The sequence below is a fragment of the Engystomops pustulosus genome, chromosome 6 (assembly GCF_040894005.1).
Source record: "Engystomops pustulosus chromosome 6, aEngPut4.maternal, whole genome shotgun sequence".
Lineage (NCBI taxonomy): Eukaryota > Metazoa > Chordata > Amphibia > Anura > Leptodactylidae > Engystomops > Engystomops pustulosus.
In genome coordinates, this window is record NC_092416.1 from 27391439 (window position 1) to 27409978 (window position 18540).

General features: G+C 46.9%; 1 long non-coding RNA gene across 1 annotated transcript; it reads right to left on the reverse strand.

The window, feature by feature from the left end:
* Positions 1–196: 196 nt before the first annotated feature.
* LOC140065622 (uncharacterized) lies at positions 197–18167 on the reverse strand. The gene is made up of 4 exons (XR_011847987.1): positions 17673–18167; positions 16555–16619; positions 1336–1886; positions 197–517 (listed from the first exon to the last, which is right to left on the reverse strand). It is a non-coding gene; the product is annotated as an uncharacterized lncRNA (long non-coding RNA).
* Between the last annotated feature and the right edge of the window lie 373 nt (positions 18168–18540).

Below are 18540 nucleotides of genomic sequence, written 5' to 3' on the forward strand. Positions count from 1 at the left end.
TTTCTTCATTTTTTTCTTTGTAAGGTGAGTGTGATGTGAAATGGTTTGACCTCTGCGACCTTAATTTTTATATATTTGTGGTATATACTAGTGTCCTAGTTCTCATACCCCTTTCTATACGCTCTCTGGCAGATATAGAGGACATAAAACATACCCGTCACTCACACATCAGATGGAAAGACAAAGTTTAATCACACTTGGACCCTAAATGACAAATCACAGCTGTTCCCATCTGTCCATGACGTCTTCCTACACAATGCGATCATTAGTCTGAGGAGGAATCCCGGGTCAGTGCCTCATCTTCTGGGTGGGAGAAGGAGGCAGAGACGTGAGGCAGAGATGGAGAACCTGGTGGCCGTGTAGTAGTCATCAGCCTCAGCTTCTCCAGGTCAGGACAGGAAGCGATGGCTGAGGGGGAATCCTGGGGGATCTGTGTCTGGATTCTCCATCTGTAGGATATGGATGAGCGCTCGGATTCCTTGTAGGGATCAGAACACGGTGATGGGTGTGATATGTCCTGGAGAAAGAGAGGAAACAAATGGCAATGAGGAACAGCAGATAAAATAATATCCTTTATTAAAGGTGCTGGACATCATCAAGGAGAGTCACCCCAATTCCCTTCTTCCCCCTATCAGTCAGAATTTTGGGGTGCTCTCTATTGGTAGGTATTAGACACAGAGCACCCACTCTATTACCTGCCACCAATCACAGTGCTGATCCCCACCCCTACCCCCCATACCTGGATGACCTGGTGCTGTGCACTCACCAATGACACCCTGTACAGGTGGGGTACAGCACCGCGCACCTCCTCCCCCATGTCTTATCTTGTAGGAGACACCAAGAAACCCATCAGTGATCGTTCCATTATCCATAAACACAGGTCCCCATCCTGGGCAGTGTGTATATGATATGACAGCTCAGACCTATGCACTTCATACACATCCGTATTCCCAATCTCCAGGCCTGACCCTTCTCCTTGGAGATCTTATAACAACAATTATAGAATGAACACAAAAGTCCGGCTCTAGAGCAAACTCCACTCCAAAATTTGCGAAAAATGTAGATTTTTTTTATTGTAGTCTTCAAAAAACACATACGGCTTTTAAAAGATGGACCCGGATGGAAGACAGAGTCACGATAAAAAGTATATCCTTATTCATGGCAATGAATGACAAGATATACAGCATAGGGGTAAAACATGTGTCCAATCTTAGCCAATAGGCTCTGACCGGAACACCGACCAATTCAATCTAAAACCTGATTGCATTGCAAGGATACAAACACAAAATAAACAATGATAGAATAGATATAATGTATACAGTGCAGGGTAAGTACCAGGGATGTGACGTTGTGGACTGGAGGAGGCCCCTTCCTCAGGCTGTGGTGCTGTGTATCCGGAGCATATTCCTGGAAGCTGCCGCTGATCTGGAGCCTATATACGGATCCTGTGATCCCTCTATGGCCTGGGTGACCTACTGACATATACAAACACGTCATAAACATGTGTAATTATATATGGTAACAGTAACATAATATAATATCACTACTTATCGGAGTGTGGAGGATCCCTGCAGCTCCTCTTCCATCCACCTCCCATGTACTGGGCCTGATTCTGGTACCTAGATATTTGTCCTGACCGGGCAGTTACTCACCTCTTCCTCCAGGGATCCAGGAGTCTCAATATTAACCCCAAGATCAAATGTACCGCTATCTCTTTAAGACACCAGTACAATTGATTACTATATCAGTGATTTCCTCTCTATGCACTGCCATGGAGTGCAGCATGTGATCCTGACGCCTCACAGAAGGTACACGGCGTATGGCGGCACAATCAGTGTATATGGGATATATATATATATATATACTGCTTGTACCACACATGAGCTCTGCAAGACAAAAAAAGACAAATTAATAAATGCAGGAGAATCAGAAAGACAATAATCTACAATAATCACAGGAGATTTCAGATAAGGGTTTGGTCCACACTCGGGCACCATTAGTTTGGTCCTCACTCGGGCACCATTAGTTTGGTCCACACTCGGGCACCATTAGTTTGGTCCTCACTCGGGCACCATTAGTTTGGTCCTCACTCGGGCACCATTAGTTTGGTCCTCACTCGGGCACCATTAGTTTGGTCCTCACTCGGGCACCATTAGTTTGGTCCTCACTCGGGCACCATTAGTTTGGTCCTCACTCGGGCACCATTAGTTTGGTCCTCGCTCGGGCACCATTAGTTGGTCCTCACTCGGGCACCATTAGTTGGTCCTCACTCGGGCACCATTAGTTTGGTCCTCACTCGGGCACCATTAGTTTGGTCCTCACTCGGGCACCATTAGTTTGGTCCTCACTTGGGAACCATTAGTTTGGTCCTCACTCGGGCACCATTAGTTTGGTCCTCACTCGGGCACCATTAGTTTGGTCCTCACTCGGGCACCATTAGTTTGATCCACACTCGGGCACCAGTAGTTGTGGTCTCTCTTGGGTATCATACATTTTGGCCTCTCTTGGGCATCATACATTTTGGCCTCTTGGGCATTACACATTTTGCCTTCTTGGGCATCATACATTTTGGCCTCTCTTGGGCATCATACATTTTGGCCTCTTGGGCATCATACATTTTGGCCTCTTGGGCATTACACATTTTGCCTTCTTGGGCATCATACATTTTGGCCTCTCTTGGGCATCATACATTTTGGCCTCTTGGGCATTACACATTTTGCCTTCTTGGGCATCATACATTTTGGCCTTTCTTGGGCATCATACATTTTGGCCTCTTGGGCATCACACATTTTGCCTTCTTGGGCATCATACATTTTGGCCTCTCTTGGGCATCATACATTTTGGCCTCTTGGGCATTACACATTTTGCCTTCTTGGGCATCATACATTTTGGCCTCTCTTGGGCATCATACATTTTGGCCTCTTGGGCATTACACATTTTGCCTTCTTGGGCATCATACATTTGGGCCTCTCTTGGGCACCATACATTTTGGCCTCTCTTGGCCATCATGCATTTTGCCTTCTTGGGCATCATACATTTTGGCCTCTTGGGCATCATATATTTTGGCCTCTTGGGCATCATACATTTTGGCCTCTCTTGGGCATCATACATTTTGGCCTCTTGGGCATTATACATTTTGCCTTCTTTGGCATCATACATTTTGGCCTCTCTTGGGCACCATAAATTTTGGCCTCTCTTGGCCATCACACATTTTGGCCGCTTGGGCATCATGCATTTTGGCCTCTCTTGGGCATCATATATTTTGGCCTCTTGGGCACCATACATTTTGGCCTCTCTTGGCCATCACACATTTTGGCCTCTTGGGCATCATACATTTTGGCCTCTTGGGCATCACACATTTTGGCCTCTTGGGCATTACACATTTTGCCTTCTTGGGCATCATATATTTTGGCCTCTCTTGGCCATCACAGATTTTGCCTTCTTGGGCATCATACATTTTGGCCTCTTGGCCATCACACATTTTGGCCTCTTGGGCATCATACATTTTGGCCTCTCTTGGACATCACACATTTTGGCCTCTTGGGCATTACACATTTTGGCCTCTCTTGGCCATCACAGATTTTGCCTTCTTGGCCATCACACATTTTGGCCTCCTGGGCATCATATATTTTGGCCTCTCTTGGGCATCACACATTTTGGCCTCCTGGGCATCATATATTTTGGCCTCTCTTGGGCATCACACATTTTGGCCTCGTGGGCATCACACATTTTGGCCTCTTGGGCATCATACATTTTGGCCTCTTGGGCATCACACGTTTTGGCCTATTGGGCATCACACGTTTTGGCCTATTGGGCATCACACGTTTTGGCCTATTGGGAATCATACATTTTGGCCTCTTGGGCATCATACATTTTGGCCTCTTGGGAATCATAAAGTACAGCACCGAAACACATAAATAATGATAAAAGGCCCGAAAACTTATGCTTGGTAACACATTAGTATATTATAGAGAACCTGGCCCAGACTATTACTAAATACCCAAGTCACCCCAGCCCCCACACACATAACCAGACTGTGGCCCCATCATTCATGTCCCCCAAAATCACCTCTCCAGCACAAGGCCCTCCTCTCGTGGTCCCTATTCTTATAATAATAAACTATATTTATATAGCGCCATCAAATTCTGCAGCGCTTTACAAAGCAAGCAGAGATCTTGAAAATTGATACAGAAGGTAGATTGGAAAATTCATGACTCTTCATGACACAATATAAATTATATTCCATGTCCCCAGAATGGTTCCTCCACTTGTTATTTCCCATTAACCTTTCCTTCTCATTGATGATCCCCCCATTGTTATCCTCTACTTTCGTGTCCCAGCGTCGCTTCCCTTCCATTGTTACACATCAGCGTGACTCTTATTCCATTCTCCCTGAAATCTCATTTTCCAAATTCATAACATTTACATACGACCTTTCACCTCGACCTTTCACCACCTCCATCACCTCCACCCTGTAATATGGGCGACACCGCTCATTGCTGCGCAGATGGAATTGTTTTCTTACTAATTGTAGTATTTTTGTGCCTTTATATTAATTTATATTACAAGTTTATGAGTATTTTGTTATTTCTACCACATTTCTATCATTTGTTACATTTTCTCAAAAATTTGTAACAGTAAAAAAAGATTTCCTCAACAATTAGTAAAAGGTTAAAAAAAACAATTCTCATTGATAAAAAAAATCTGGATTATTTGGTGACACGTTTCCTTTTAGCCCTCATCATTCCTGGGCAAACATTGTCATTATTCCTGATGTCTAGGGCCGCCCATCTGACAGTAGGGAGCCTAATTAGCATATTGTGTGCTGACCCTACCCTGGAACTATTCTAATTAGACCCTCTCTTGGCCATCACACATTTTGGCCTCTTGGGCATCACACATTTTGGCCTCTCTTGGGCATCACACATTTTGGCCTCTCTTGGGCATCACACATTTTGGCCTCTCTTGGGCATCACACATTTTGGCCTCTTGGACATCATACATTTTGGCCTCTTGGGCATCATATATTTTGGCCTCTTGGGCATCATACATTTTGGCCTCTCTTGGGCATCATACATTTTGGCCTCTTGGGCATCATATATTTTGGCCTCTTGGGCATCACACATTTTGCCTTCTTGGGCATCATATATTTTGGCCTCTCTTGGGCATCACACATTTTGGCCTCTCTTGGGCATCACACATTTTGGCCTCTTGGGCATCACACATTTTGCCTTCTTGGGCATCATATATTTTGGCCTCTCTTGGGCATCACACATTTTGGCCTCTTGGCCATCACACATTTTGGCCTCTTGGGCATCATACATTTTGGCCTCTCTTGGGCATCACACATTTTGGCCTCTCTTGGGCATCACACATTTTGGCCTCTTGGACATCACACATTTTGCCTTCTTGGGCATCATACATTTTGGCCTCTTGGCCATCACACATTTTGGCCTCTCTTGGGCATCATACATTTTGGCCTCTCTTGGGCATCATACATTTTGGCCTCTCTTGGGCATCATACATTTTGGCCTCTCTTGGGCATCACACATTTTGGCCTCTTGGGCATCACACATTTTGGCCTCTTGGGCATCACACATTTTGGCCTCTTGGGCATTACACATTTTGGCCTCTCTTGGCCATCACAGATTTTGCCTTCTTGGCCATCACACATTTTGGCCTCCTGGGCATCATATATTTTGGCCTCTCTTGGGCATCACACATTTTGGCCTCGTGGGCATCATATATTTTGGCCTCTCTTGGGCATCACACGTTTTGGCCTATTGGGCATCACACGTTTTGGCCTATTGGGCATCACACATTTTGGCCTATTGGGAATCATAAAGTACAGCACCGAAACACATAAATAATGATAAAAGGCCCGAAAACTTATGCTTGGTAACACATTAGTATATTATAGAGAACCTGGCCCAGACTATTACTAAATACCCAAGTCACCCCAGCCCCCACACACATAACCAGACTGTGGCCCCATCATTCATGTCCCCCAAAATCACCTCTCCAGCACAAGGCCCTCCTCTCGTGGTCCCTATTCTTATAATAATAAACTATATTTATATAGCGCCATCAAATTCTGCAGCGCTTTACAAAGCAAGCAGAGATCTTGAAAATTGATACAGAAGGTAGATTGGAAAATTCATGACTCTTCATGACACAATATAAATTATATTCCATGTCCCCAGAATGGTTCCTCCACTTGTTATTTCCCATTAACCTTTCCTTCTCATTGATGATCCCCCCATTGTTATCCTCTACTTTCGGGTCCCGTGTCACTTCCCTTCCATTGTTACACATCAGCGTGACTCTTATTCCATTCCCCCTGAAATCTCATTTTCCAAATTCATAACATTTACATACGACCTTTCACCTCGACCTTTCACCACCTCCATCACCTCCACCCTGTAATATGTGCGACTCCGCTCATTGCTGCGCAGATGGAATTGTTTTCTTACTAATTGTAGTATTTTTGTGCCTTTATATTAATTTATATTACAAGTTTATGAGTATTTTGTTATTTCTACCACATTTCTATCATTTGTTACATTTTCTCAAAAATTTGTAGCAATAAAAAAAGATTTTCTCAACAATTAGTAAAAGGTTAAAAAAAACCAATTCTCATTGATAAAAAAAATCTGGATTATTTGGTGACACGTTTCCTTTTAGCCCTCATCATTCCTGGGCAAACATTGTCATTATTCCTGATGTCTAGGGCCGCCCATCTGACAGTAGGGAGCCTAATTAGCATATTGTGTGCTGACCCTACCCTGGAACTATTCTAATTAGACTCTCTACTGCCAGATGATTGGCTCTAGGCTGGAGCAAACAGTGTGGCTCCACCCAATTGACAAGAAAGCAATGACACGGAGGACATTGATGCTTGGGAGATGAGGGAGGAGGGTGGTGGAAGGTCATTGAGCTCAGCCCAAAAGTGATTCATTTTAGGGGGTTGAGTTTACAAAATTCCATTTTCTACTCCATCCATTCACTGGGATTGGATCCAAGAATTTTTTTTGGAAATTTTACAACTTAACATTTGATAAATCAGGTGTACAGATGCTAGACTGAATATTGTAAAAGAAATCAGACATATTGGAGGCAACATCAGGAAGATCAACCAAACTCTACTTTACAAATCTGTAGATGAGAATGTGGAGTGCGGGGGTTTATATCTTCACCATTAAAAAATATTGCACAAGAAGTGGTCTTTGGTCAGATAAATGGGGGTCCGCTCATACAGGGGCAGCTTTTATAGAGTATAAACAAGAAAAAAATGATTGCTAAAAAAAACTTGGTCTTCTCTAAGGGGTGGTCTTATGTAGGAATGTGTTACATTGTCCAGTATCTACTTTAACTTTCATAAAGTTTTCCATAAATGTCCCTTTTTTTATAAGAATGATCCTGCGGGCACCATCTCTATGTTCCTCTCTTGGGTAATGTAAGGCAGCGGGTGTGGACCCACTGCGCCACTGAACTGGTTTGGCTTAGGGCTAATCCTGAGGGCGTTGTCTAAGTGATCCCCCGGTTTTCACCCTTTAACCCCCATACGGGGATCTGGTCTTCGCTGCGGGGAACCACCAGGTCGCTACCCCAGGAGTAGTCCCAGTTCAGTGACAGCTGACCCCCGAAGGGTATAGAGGAAATGGTGTGTGGCCCAGAAAGGACATGAATGGGGGTAGTAGCTTGACCTACAGGTACAGTACTTGCTTTACTTATATCTTCTCCATTATATTGCCTGTCACTACTGACCCTGCTAGTGATGTCACTCCTATTCCCGATGACTCTACTGACCCTGCTAGTGATGTCACTCCTATTCCCGATGACTCTACTGACCCTGCTCATGAGGACGCTCTTGTTCCTGATGACTCTACTGATGCTGCTATTTGTTGGGACCTTTGGTTTCATTCCTGATATGTTCTGATTGTGTCCTGTGGCACTTTGTCAAACATCATCTCTGTCCACAATCTCTGTCCATCATCCCTGACCACAGTACTGCTCCATCATCCCTGAGCACAATACTGCTCCATCATCCCTGAGCACAATACTGCTCCATCATCCCTGAGCACAATACTCCTCCATCATCCCTGAGCACAATACTGCTCCATCATCCCTGAGCACAATACTGCTCCATCATCCCTGACCACAATACTGCTCCATCATCCCTGACCACAATACTGCTCCATCATCCCTGACCACAATACTGCTCCATCATCCCTGACCACAATACTGCTCCATCATCCCTGACCACAATACTGCTCCATCATCCCTGACCACAGTACTGCTCCATCATCCCTGACCACAATACTGCTCCATCATCCCTGACCACAATACTGCTCCATCATCCCTGACCACAATACTGCTCCATCATCCCTGACCACAATACTGCTCCATCATCCCTGACCACAGTACTGCTCCATCATCCCTGACCACAATACTGCTCCATCATCCCTGACCACAATACTGCTCCATCATCACCAGCAATAACCCTTGACAACCTCCTTGGTGGAATAATCCACAGTCTAGCCAGTGTGAAATGGATGGAGAGAAACCCCACATTCCAGTGTGTGACCAAGATATAAGCCCAATGGCGTAACTAGGAGAGACAGGGCCCCCTAGCAGGCTACTGCATGGGGCCCCCCCTTCCCACTTAAAAAATATACATGTTAGTATACTCACACATGCGAGTTACAATCACATATAAATACACTCATGTGCATATACACATACATACAGTGCCATATGCTACATACTCACATACAGTGTATACAGACACCATATACACATCACAGATACTGCATATATACATCACGGTATACGTTATATACAGATTATGCTGGACATGTGCAGTACAATATGGATATAATGGTGCAGATACTCCATTCTTTATTGTGTTAGGTCGGATGCTGGGGCCCCCTGACACTGTGGGCCCCATAGCGGCTGCTATGGCTGCTACTGCTGTAGTTACGCCCCTGTATAAGCCTCTTACCCCCGGCCTGGTACCGGATCCGCTCCATTTGCCTCATCTCATCTGCACTTGTGTTGTTTTTCACTGCATAATGTTTCACCTGGTTCCCACACTCATAGTTATGTGATGAGACTGATTTGTCTTTATAAAGGAAATCAACCAGTAGGAAAAAGTAAAAAACACTGAAAATACTGACCGGAGCCCAGAGCACCAGACATCTCATCCCCATGATCCGGCCTGCTCTTTATAGGTGATCCCGGCATGTCAAGACTAGCAAAGACGAGCGCCGGGATCAAGATGAAGAGTAGGTGAGTATTTTCAGTGGTTTTTAAAAACTTTTTCATACTGGTTGATTTCCTTTAATTTTAATTACATATTTATTTATTTAATCTTATTTCCAGACAATAAATCATAGCACAATCATAAACTTACATAATTATCTTACCAACCCACACCCACCCACTTGTGGAGCTTGGTAACGTTTGGCCCCTTAAGGACGCCATATATTAAGGTGAGACTGATGTATGTACCGCTCCTCTCATGTACTTTGGGTTTCTTCTTAACTTGCATTTGTATGTAAGTAAGAACTGTACATTGTATAATCAAAATTATTTTTGTCCTAGTGACAATTTGATTTTCAAAATGTTTTGCTGTAATGTCACCAAAGATTATCAATAAAACTTTATTACAGACTCCTTACATCTGATCATTGTAGTCTGGGACTAAAGTAACATCCAGAGAGGTCACCAGAGGTCACAGTGGGCAGAGAGGTCCGTCTGTAACTAGGGGTCGTCTGTAAGTCGAATGTCTGTAAGTAGCGGACCGCCTGTACTGTGCTCTCTGCAGATTCTGCTTTTGGTTCTTTTTATCAAATCATCATTCATCATCAAAGCAACAATATCTATATCCTCTTAATGTCCCACCTATTCTGGGTCTTAAGGGGTTTCAGGTCCCACATTATTATCGTCCCATCCATAGGATAATCTGTAGGTGACTCGGCTGCTCGGCTGTGTTACCCTAAGGAGGGAGCCAGCAGCAGACGTCTGTAGTGTAGCCGCTGTCCTGGTTACACCAATGGGACAGATTTATCAATAGTATCTAACACTCAGACAGTGCTGAGCTATACCAGACAGTCATACTCTGCGCCAGGTCTATCCCAGGGTCTGAGGCTGGAGGATAAACCTGGTGGAGGATGAGATGCTCCAGTATAACTCTGCCCCAACACCTCAATCCCCTACAACTTTTACCCTGATCCCCCACCACCAACCCAATACCCACAACTTCTACCCTCTCCCTCCACCAACACCACACTCCCATACAACTTTTACCTAGCTCCCCAACCACCAACCCAATTCCCACAAATTTTACCCTCCACCAACACCCCACACCCATACAACGTTTACCCTGATCCCCCCCACCACCAACCCAATCCCCACAACTTTTACCCTGATCCCCCACCACCAACCCAATCCCCACAACTTTTATCCTGATCCCCCCACCACCAACCCAATCCCCACAACTTTTACCCTGATCCCCCCACCCCCAACTCAATCCCCACAACTTTCACCCTGCCCACCCTCCACCCACCACCACCCTGATCCCCACTATTTTAACCCCCCCTCCACCAACACCCCACTCCTATACAACTTTTACCCTGATCCCACCACCACCAACCCTATCCACACAACTTTTACCCTGATCCCCCCACCTCCAACCCAATCCCCACAACTTTTACCCTGATCCCCCCACCACCAACCCAATCCCCACAACTTTTACCCTGATCCCCCCACCACCAACCCAATCCCCACAACTTTTACCCTGATCCCCCCACCACCAACCCAATCCCCACAACTTTTACCCTGATCCCCCAACACCAACCCAATCCCCACAACTTTTACCCTGATCCCCCCACCACCAACCCAATCCCCACAACTTATACCCTGATCCCCCACCACCAACCCAATCTCCACAACTTTTATCCTGATCCCCCCACCACCAACCCAATCCCCACAACTTTTACCCTGATCCCTCCACCACCAACCCAATCCCCACAACTTTTACCCTGATCCCCCCACCATCAACCCAATCCCCACAACGTTTACCCTGATCCCCCACCACCAACCCAATCCCCACAACTTTTATCCTGATCCCCCCACCACCAACCCAATCCCCACAATTTTTACCCTGATCCCTCCACCACCAACCCAATCCCCACGACTTTTACCCTGATCCCCCAACTCAATCCCCACAACTTTTACCCTGCAACCCACCACCAACCCAATCCCCACAACTTTTACCCTGATCCCCCACCACCAATCCAATCCCCACAACTTTTACCCTGATCCCCCCACCACCAACCCAATCCCCACAACTTTTACCCTGATCCCCCTACCACCAACCCAATCCCCACAACTTTTACCCTGCAACCCACCACCAACCCAATCCCCACAACTTTTACCCTGATCCCCCACCACCAACCCAATCCCCACAACTTTTACCCTGCAACCCACCACCAACCCAATCCCCACAACTTTTACCCTGATCCCCCAACACCAACCCAATCCCCACAACTTTTACCCTGACCACCCACCACCACCCTGATCCCCACAACTTTAACCCTCCACCGACACCCCACTCCCATGCAAGTTTTACCTTGATCCCCCCACCACCAACCCAATCCCCACAACTTTCACCCTGCCCACCCTCCACCCACCACCACCCTGATCCCCACAACTTTTAACCCCCCCCCTCCACCAACACCCCACTCCTATACAACTTTTACCCTGATCCCTCCACCACCAACCCAATCCACACAACTTTTACCCTGATCCCCCCACCTCCAACCCAATCCCCACAACTTTTACCCTGATCCCCCCACCACCAACCCAATCCCCACAACTTTTACCCTGATCCCCCCACCACCAACCCAATCCCCACAACTTTTACCCTGATCCCCCCACCACCAACCCAATCCCCACAACTTTTACTCTGATCCCCCAACACCAACCCAATCCCCACAACTTTTACCCTGATCCCCCCACCACCAACCCAATCCCCACAACTTTTACCCTGATCCCCCACCACCAACCCAATCCCCACAACTTTTATCCTGATCCCCCCACCACCAACCCAATCCCCACAACTTTTACCCTGATCCCCCCACCCCCAACTCAATCCCCACAACTTTCACCCTGCCCACCCTCCACCCTCCACCACCCTGATCCCCACGACTTTTAACCCCCCCTCCACCAACACCCCACTCCTATACAACTTTTACCCTGATCCCTCCACCACCAACCCAATCCACACAACTTTTACCCTGATCCCCCCACCTCCAACCCAATCCCCACAACTTTTACCCTGATCCCCCCACCACCAACCCAATCCCCACAACTTTTACCCTGATCCCCCCACCACCAACCCAATCCCCACAACTTTTACCCTGATCCCCCCACCACCAACCCAATCCCCACAACTTTTACCCTGATCCCCCAACACCAACCCAATCCGAACAACTTTTACCCTGATCCCCCCACCACCAACCCAATCCCCACAACTTTTACCCTGATCCCCCACCACCAACCCAATCCCCACAACTTTTATCCTGATCCCCCACCACCAACCCAATCCCCACAACTTTTACCCTGATCCCCCCACCACCAACCCAATCCCCACAACTTTTACTCTGATTCCCCAACACCAACCCAATCCCCACAACTTTTACCCTGATCCCCCCACCACCAACCCAATCCCCACAACTTTTACCCTGATCCCCCACCACCAACCCAATCCCCACAACTTTTACCCTGATCCCCCCACCCCCAACTCAATCCCCACAACTTTCACCCTGCCCACCCTCCACCCTCCACCTCCCTGATCCCCACAACTTTTAACCCCCCCTCCACCAACACCCCATTCCTATACAACTTTTACCCTGATCCCTCCACCACCAATCCAATCCACACAACTTTTACCCTGATCCCCCCACCTCCAACCCAATCCCCACAACTTTTACCCTGATCCCCCCACCACCAACCCAATCCCCACAACTTTTACCCTGATCCCCCCACCACCAACCCAATCCCCACAACTTTTACCCTGATCCCCCCACCACCAACCCAATCCCCACAACTTTTACCCTGATCCCCCAACACCAACCCAATCCCCACAACTTTTACCCTGATCCCCCCACCACCAACCCAATCCCCACAACTTTTACCCTGATCCCCCACCACCAACCCAATCCCCACAACTTTTATCCTGACCCCCCACCACCAACCCAATCCCCACAACTTTTACCCTGATCCCTCCACCACCAACCCAATACCCACAACTTTTACCCTGATTCCCCCAACCCCAACTCAATCCCCACAACTTTTACCCTGCAACCCACCACCAACCCAATCCCCACAACTTTTTCCCTGATCCCCCACCACCAATCCAATCCCCACAACTTTTCCCCTGATCCCCCCACCATCAACCCAATCCCCACAACTTTTACCCTGATCCCCCTACCACCAACCCAATCCCCACAACTTTTACCCTGCAACCCACCACCAACCCAATCCCCACAACTTTTACCCTGATCCCCCACCACCATCCCAATCCCCACAACTTTTACCCTGCAACCCACCACCAACCCAATCCCCACAACTTTTACCCTGATCCCCCACCACCAACCCGATCCCCACAACTTTTACCCTGATCCCCCCACCACCAACCCAATCCCCGCAACTTTTACCCTGATCCCCCACCACCAACCCAATCCCCACAACTTTTACCCTGATCCCCCCACCCCCAACCTAATCCCCACAACTTTTACCCTGATCCCCCCACCCCCAACCTAATCCCCACAACTTTTACCCTGTCCACCCACCACCAACCCAATCCCCACAAAATTTACCCTGCAACGCACCACCACTCTACCATCCCAAAACTTTTACCCTATTGCCCAGAAACCTAATTCCCACAACTTTTACCCTTCCCCCACTAGCCCAATGCCCACAACACTTACCCTGCTCCCTACCCAACCCCCATTAAACACATATTTTACTCTGCCACCCATTCAGCAATCCCAAAACTTTTACCCTGCTACCCTCCACCAATGCCCACAACTGTTACTCTGCCACCCACCACCGCTCTGCTATTCCAAAATGTTTACTGCAGAGGGAGGAAGCTGCTAGAATATGAAAGTTATAAGTCCCACAATGAGCAGACATGGAGTTATTACTTACTAGACGCTGATATCTGTACAGTTTGTAGGAAATTGAAGAACAGCAGAACATTTCTGCCCCTCACAAACCCAATGATGAGTTTCCAATTACCCATTTTCACATTGCAGAGGGAGAGGCCCAGTATGATTATGGTGGGGGGTCCTATCTCCCTCCTTAGACCGCACAGGGTTTAGGGAGGGATATTTTATAAGTTTTTTTGGGGAATCCCGGCGTGTCAAGACCAGCAAAGACAAGCGCCAGGATCAAGATGAAGAGGAGGAGAGGTGAGTATTTTCAGGGTTTTTTTTTACCTTTTCATACTGGTTGATTTCCTTTCATTGTAATTCTTATATCCAGACGATAAATCTTAGCACAATAATAATCTTACATAATTATCTTACCAACCCGCACCCACCCACTTGTGGAGCTTGGTAACATGGAGCTTGGCCCCTTTAGGACTCATATTTTAAGGTGAGACTGATGTATGTACCGCTCCATTGTAGTCTGGGACTAAAGTAACATCCAGAGACTTCACCAGAGGTCACAGTGGTCAGAGAGGTCCGTCTGTAACTAGGGGTCGTCTGTAAGTCGGGTGTCTTTAAGTAGGGGATAGGATGTACAGTGCACAGTTGGTGCTATCTGCAGATTCTGCTTTCTGTTTTCAATTCATCATCAAAAAAACAATATTTATATCCTCTTAATGTCCCACCTATTCTGGGTCTAAAGGGGTTTCAGGTCCCACATTATTATCGCCCCATCCATAGGATAATCTGTAGGTGACTCGGCTGCTCGGCTGTGTTACCCTAAGGAGGGAGCCAGCAGCAGACGTCTGTAGTGTAGCCGCTGTCCTGGTTACACCAATGGGACAGATTTATCTATAGTATCTAACACTCAGACAGTGCTGAGCTATACCAGACAGTCATACTCTGCGCCAGGTCTATCCCAGGGTCTGAGGCTGGAGGATAAATCTGGTGGAGGATGAGACGCTCCAGTATAACTCTGCACCAACACCCCAATCCCCTACAACTGTTACCCTGATCCCCCACCACCAACCCAATCCCCACAACTTTTACCCTGATCCCCCCACCACCAACCCAATCCCCACAACTTTTACCCTGATCCCCCCACCACCAACCCAATCCCCACAACTTTTACCCTGATCCCCCAACACCAACCCAATCCCCACAACTTTTACCCTGATCCCCCCACCACCAACCCAATCCCCACAACTTTGACCCTGATCCCCCACCACCAACCCAATCCACACAACTTTTACCCTGCCCACCCCCCACCACCAACCCAATCCCCACAACTTTTACCCTATTCCCCATTACCCTTATTCCCACAACTTTTACAATTCCCCCACCAACCCAATGCCCGCAACACTTACCCTGCTCCCTACACAGCCCCCATCCCACACATCTTTTACCCTGCCCCACCACTGCCACTCTAGTCCCCCACAACTTTAACCCTGCCCCCCACCACCACTCAGCCATCACAAAACTTTTACCCTGCCACCCACCACCACTCAGCCATCACAAAACTTTTACCCTGCCACCCACCACCAATGCCCACAATGTTTACCCTGAACCTCCACCACTACTAAATGTCCCAACAACTTTTACCCTGCCCAGAAGCCCGTGCAGCCCCATAACAGCTCAGTAATGTTTCAATAAATCAACTGTGACATAGATAGTGACTACACAAAGCTGTGTAATATCTTATCAGATGAAAGCTCTGTGCAGCGCTACGTCATCTGTGTGCGCTATATAAATAATGGAATTATTATTATTAAAGTGCTTCCTCTTCCTCTTACTACACCTCTTATCATCCTCTTACTACACCTCTTATCATCCTCTTACTACACCTCTTATCATCCTCTTACTACACCTCTTATCATCCTCTCACTACACCTCTTATCATCCTCTCACTACACCTCTTATCATCCTCCCTCCTAGTTGGCTTTTCCCTCTGAAGTCTCTGATTTATTTAATCACTGAGGAGTCGGATTATATAGAAGTCTATGGAGAGGGGAGGGGGGCAGTGAGTAGGAGGAGTAAAGGCTCCACCCACCGGCACAGAGGAGACGGAAAATTTAGAGACAGAGACTGCAGAGGGAGGAAGCTGCTAGAAAATGAAGGTTACAAGTCACACAATGAGTGAACATAGAGTTATTACTTAGTGGACATTACTAGATACATCACAGAGAGGGCGGAGCCTGGAGGTGCAGGGTTCTGTGTATGCGCCCCCTGTAGGCCAGCGCCCTGTATAACTACAGGGGGTGCATGTAGCCAAGTCCAGGCATGAATGTACATATCTAATACACAAAATATAAATCCATCATATACAGTCACTTACCTCCTGTAACTTACCCACTCAGCACATAGGAGAACGACGAGTGGCCATCACGCAAATAACAAATTCTAAATAATGAAAAAACATTAAAAGACACAATAAACCTCCACAATTTGGGGATATTTTGCAGCAAATCATTTGAGTAGTAAATCTTGTTATAGATGTATCGGGTCTATACAGGCAGCCGGTCCCCAGAAGGGGTTTGTTAGGTTTGTTCTTAAGTTGAATTTGTATGCAAGTTGGATTTGGTAGATTTTATAAATTTAGCTCCAGACAAAATTTTATTTTTGTCCCTGTGACCATTGATTTTCAAAATTTTGTGCTGTCATGGGAACAAGGATTATCAATAAAACCTTAAAGGGAAGCTGTCAGCAGAGGGGTATTTCTCACTGGTGACAGGTTCCTATAGACACTACACAGTACATAGGGATGATGTGGTTTTTATCAAAACTGTTTATCTTCTGTTTAGTGTTTATAGGAACCTGTCACCAGTGAGAAATACCCTTCTGTTGACAGGTTCCCTTTTAAGGGCATCTACCACCAGGATGAAGGACTGTATAGAAATGAGCCTGGGGGGCTCCAGGCTCCATAGGTTTCAATGGAGCCTGGAGCCCCTCAGGCTCATTTGCAAACTGTCCTTCATCCTGGTGGTAGGTGTCCTTTATGTCGGAAACCGCCTGTATATCCAAATACTGTAAATTTTATATATACAATGACATCCTGGATCTCTAATATGCAGTGACACCCCCCTCATCACATAGATTTATCTCATATACAGTTATATATACATCCTTATATACAGTGATCTATAGAACATTATACACAGTCATGTATAGGACATTATATACATTAACATTCACATTCCCCTAAACACATCTCCCTAAAGTAATAAATGTCTCCTCCCGTGTGATACATGTAATAGGACAATGATCCTTAGAAGAATTGTCCATTTTTGAAGCTCCTCCCACATGACTCCCACTGATAAAGTAATTCCCAGACCCCCTGCTGTCACTGCTATAGGGTCAGGAAACTTTATTATCAACCCCATTCACATCAATGACATCACTATGAGTCCTGGGTAACCAGTTAGGGGACAGGGGGCGCTCTACCCCGACTCTCACCTGCCTTATAGTGCTCCTCCGGCCATAGATGAAGCCTCCCCATGAGTCCTTCTGTGCAGTAACTGTGTGACCTCCTTCTCTTCACATGTCTCCGGCCTCCTAATTCAGGAGCAGGAGGAGTCTTTCTTACTGGAGGTCTGGATGGAGGGGCAGCGGGGTCTTCTGGTGTAAACATGGCCGCCGTCCCCTACTCCTGGTCTCCATGGCGTCATTGTCACAGCCGGAGTCATGGAGCAGCTGAGCTGTGACCTCACTGTGACAGGTTCTGAGGTTCTGCTGTCTGTATATATGGAGGATGACAGGACCTGAGGTTCTGCTGTCTGTATATATGGAGGATGACAGGACCTGAGGTTCTGCTGTCTGTATATATGGAGGATGACAGGACCTGAGGTTCTGCTGTCTGTATATATGGAGGATGACAGGACCTAAAGATGAGGCCTATCTCCTCCTGTATGTGGACACGTCCTGATCTCCTCTAGTTATATATTTACTGGACGTCTTCTGCCAACTGCCTTCACCAGTCATGCGCCAGTCATGTGCCAATCATGTGCCAGTTATGTGCCAATCATGTGCCAGTCATGTGCAAATCATGTGCCAGTTATATACTAGTAATACACCTATAGCTCCCAGCTCCTTACTCCACCATACCATACCATACGGTCGTGTGCATGGGGCCAAAGTGATGTAAAGAGGGGTCAGAGGGGTGATTTTACTGGCCTTCGTCTCCCTATTATATATTTTATAGGAGGCCATACAGGCACCAAAAGAGCCGGCTCTTTTAGTGAGCGGATCCTAATGATCTAGCTTACTGGTGATGGGTCGTTCAGGAATGAGGCGGCACTAATAGCCGGCCCTTTCATGAGAACGA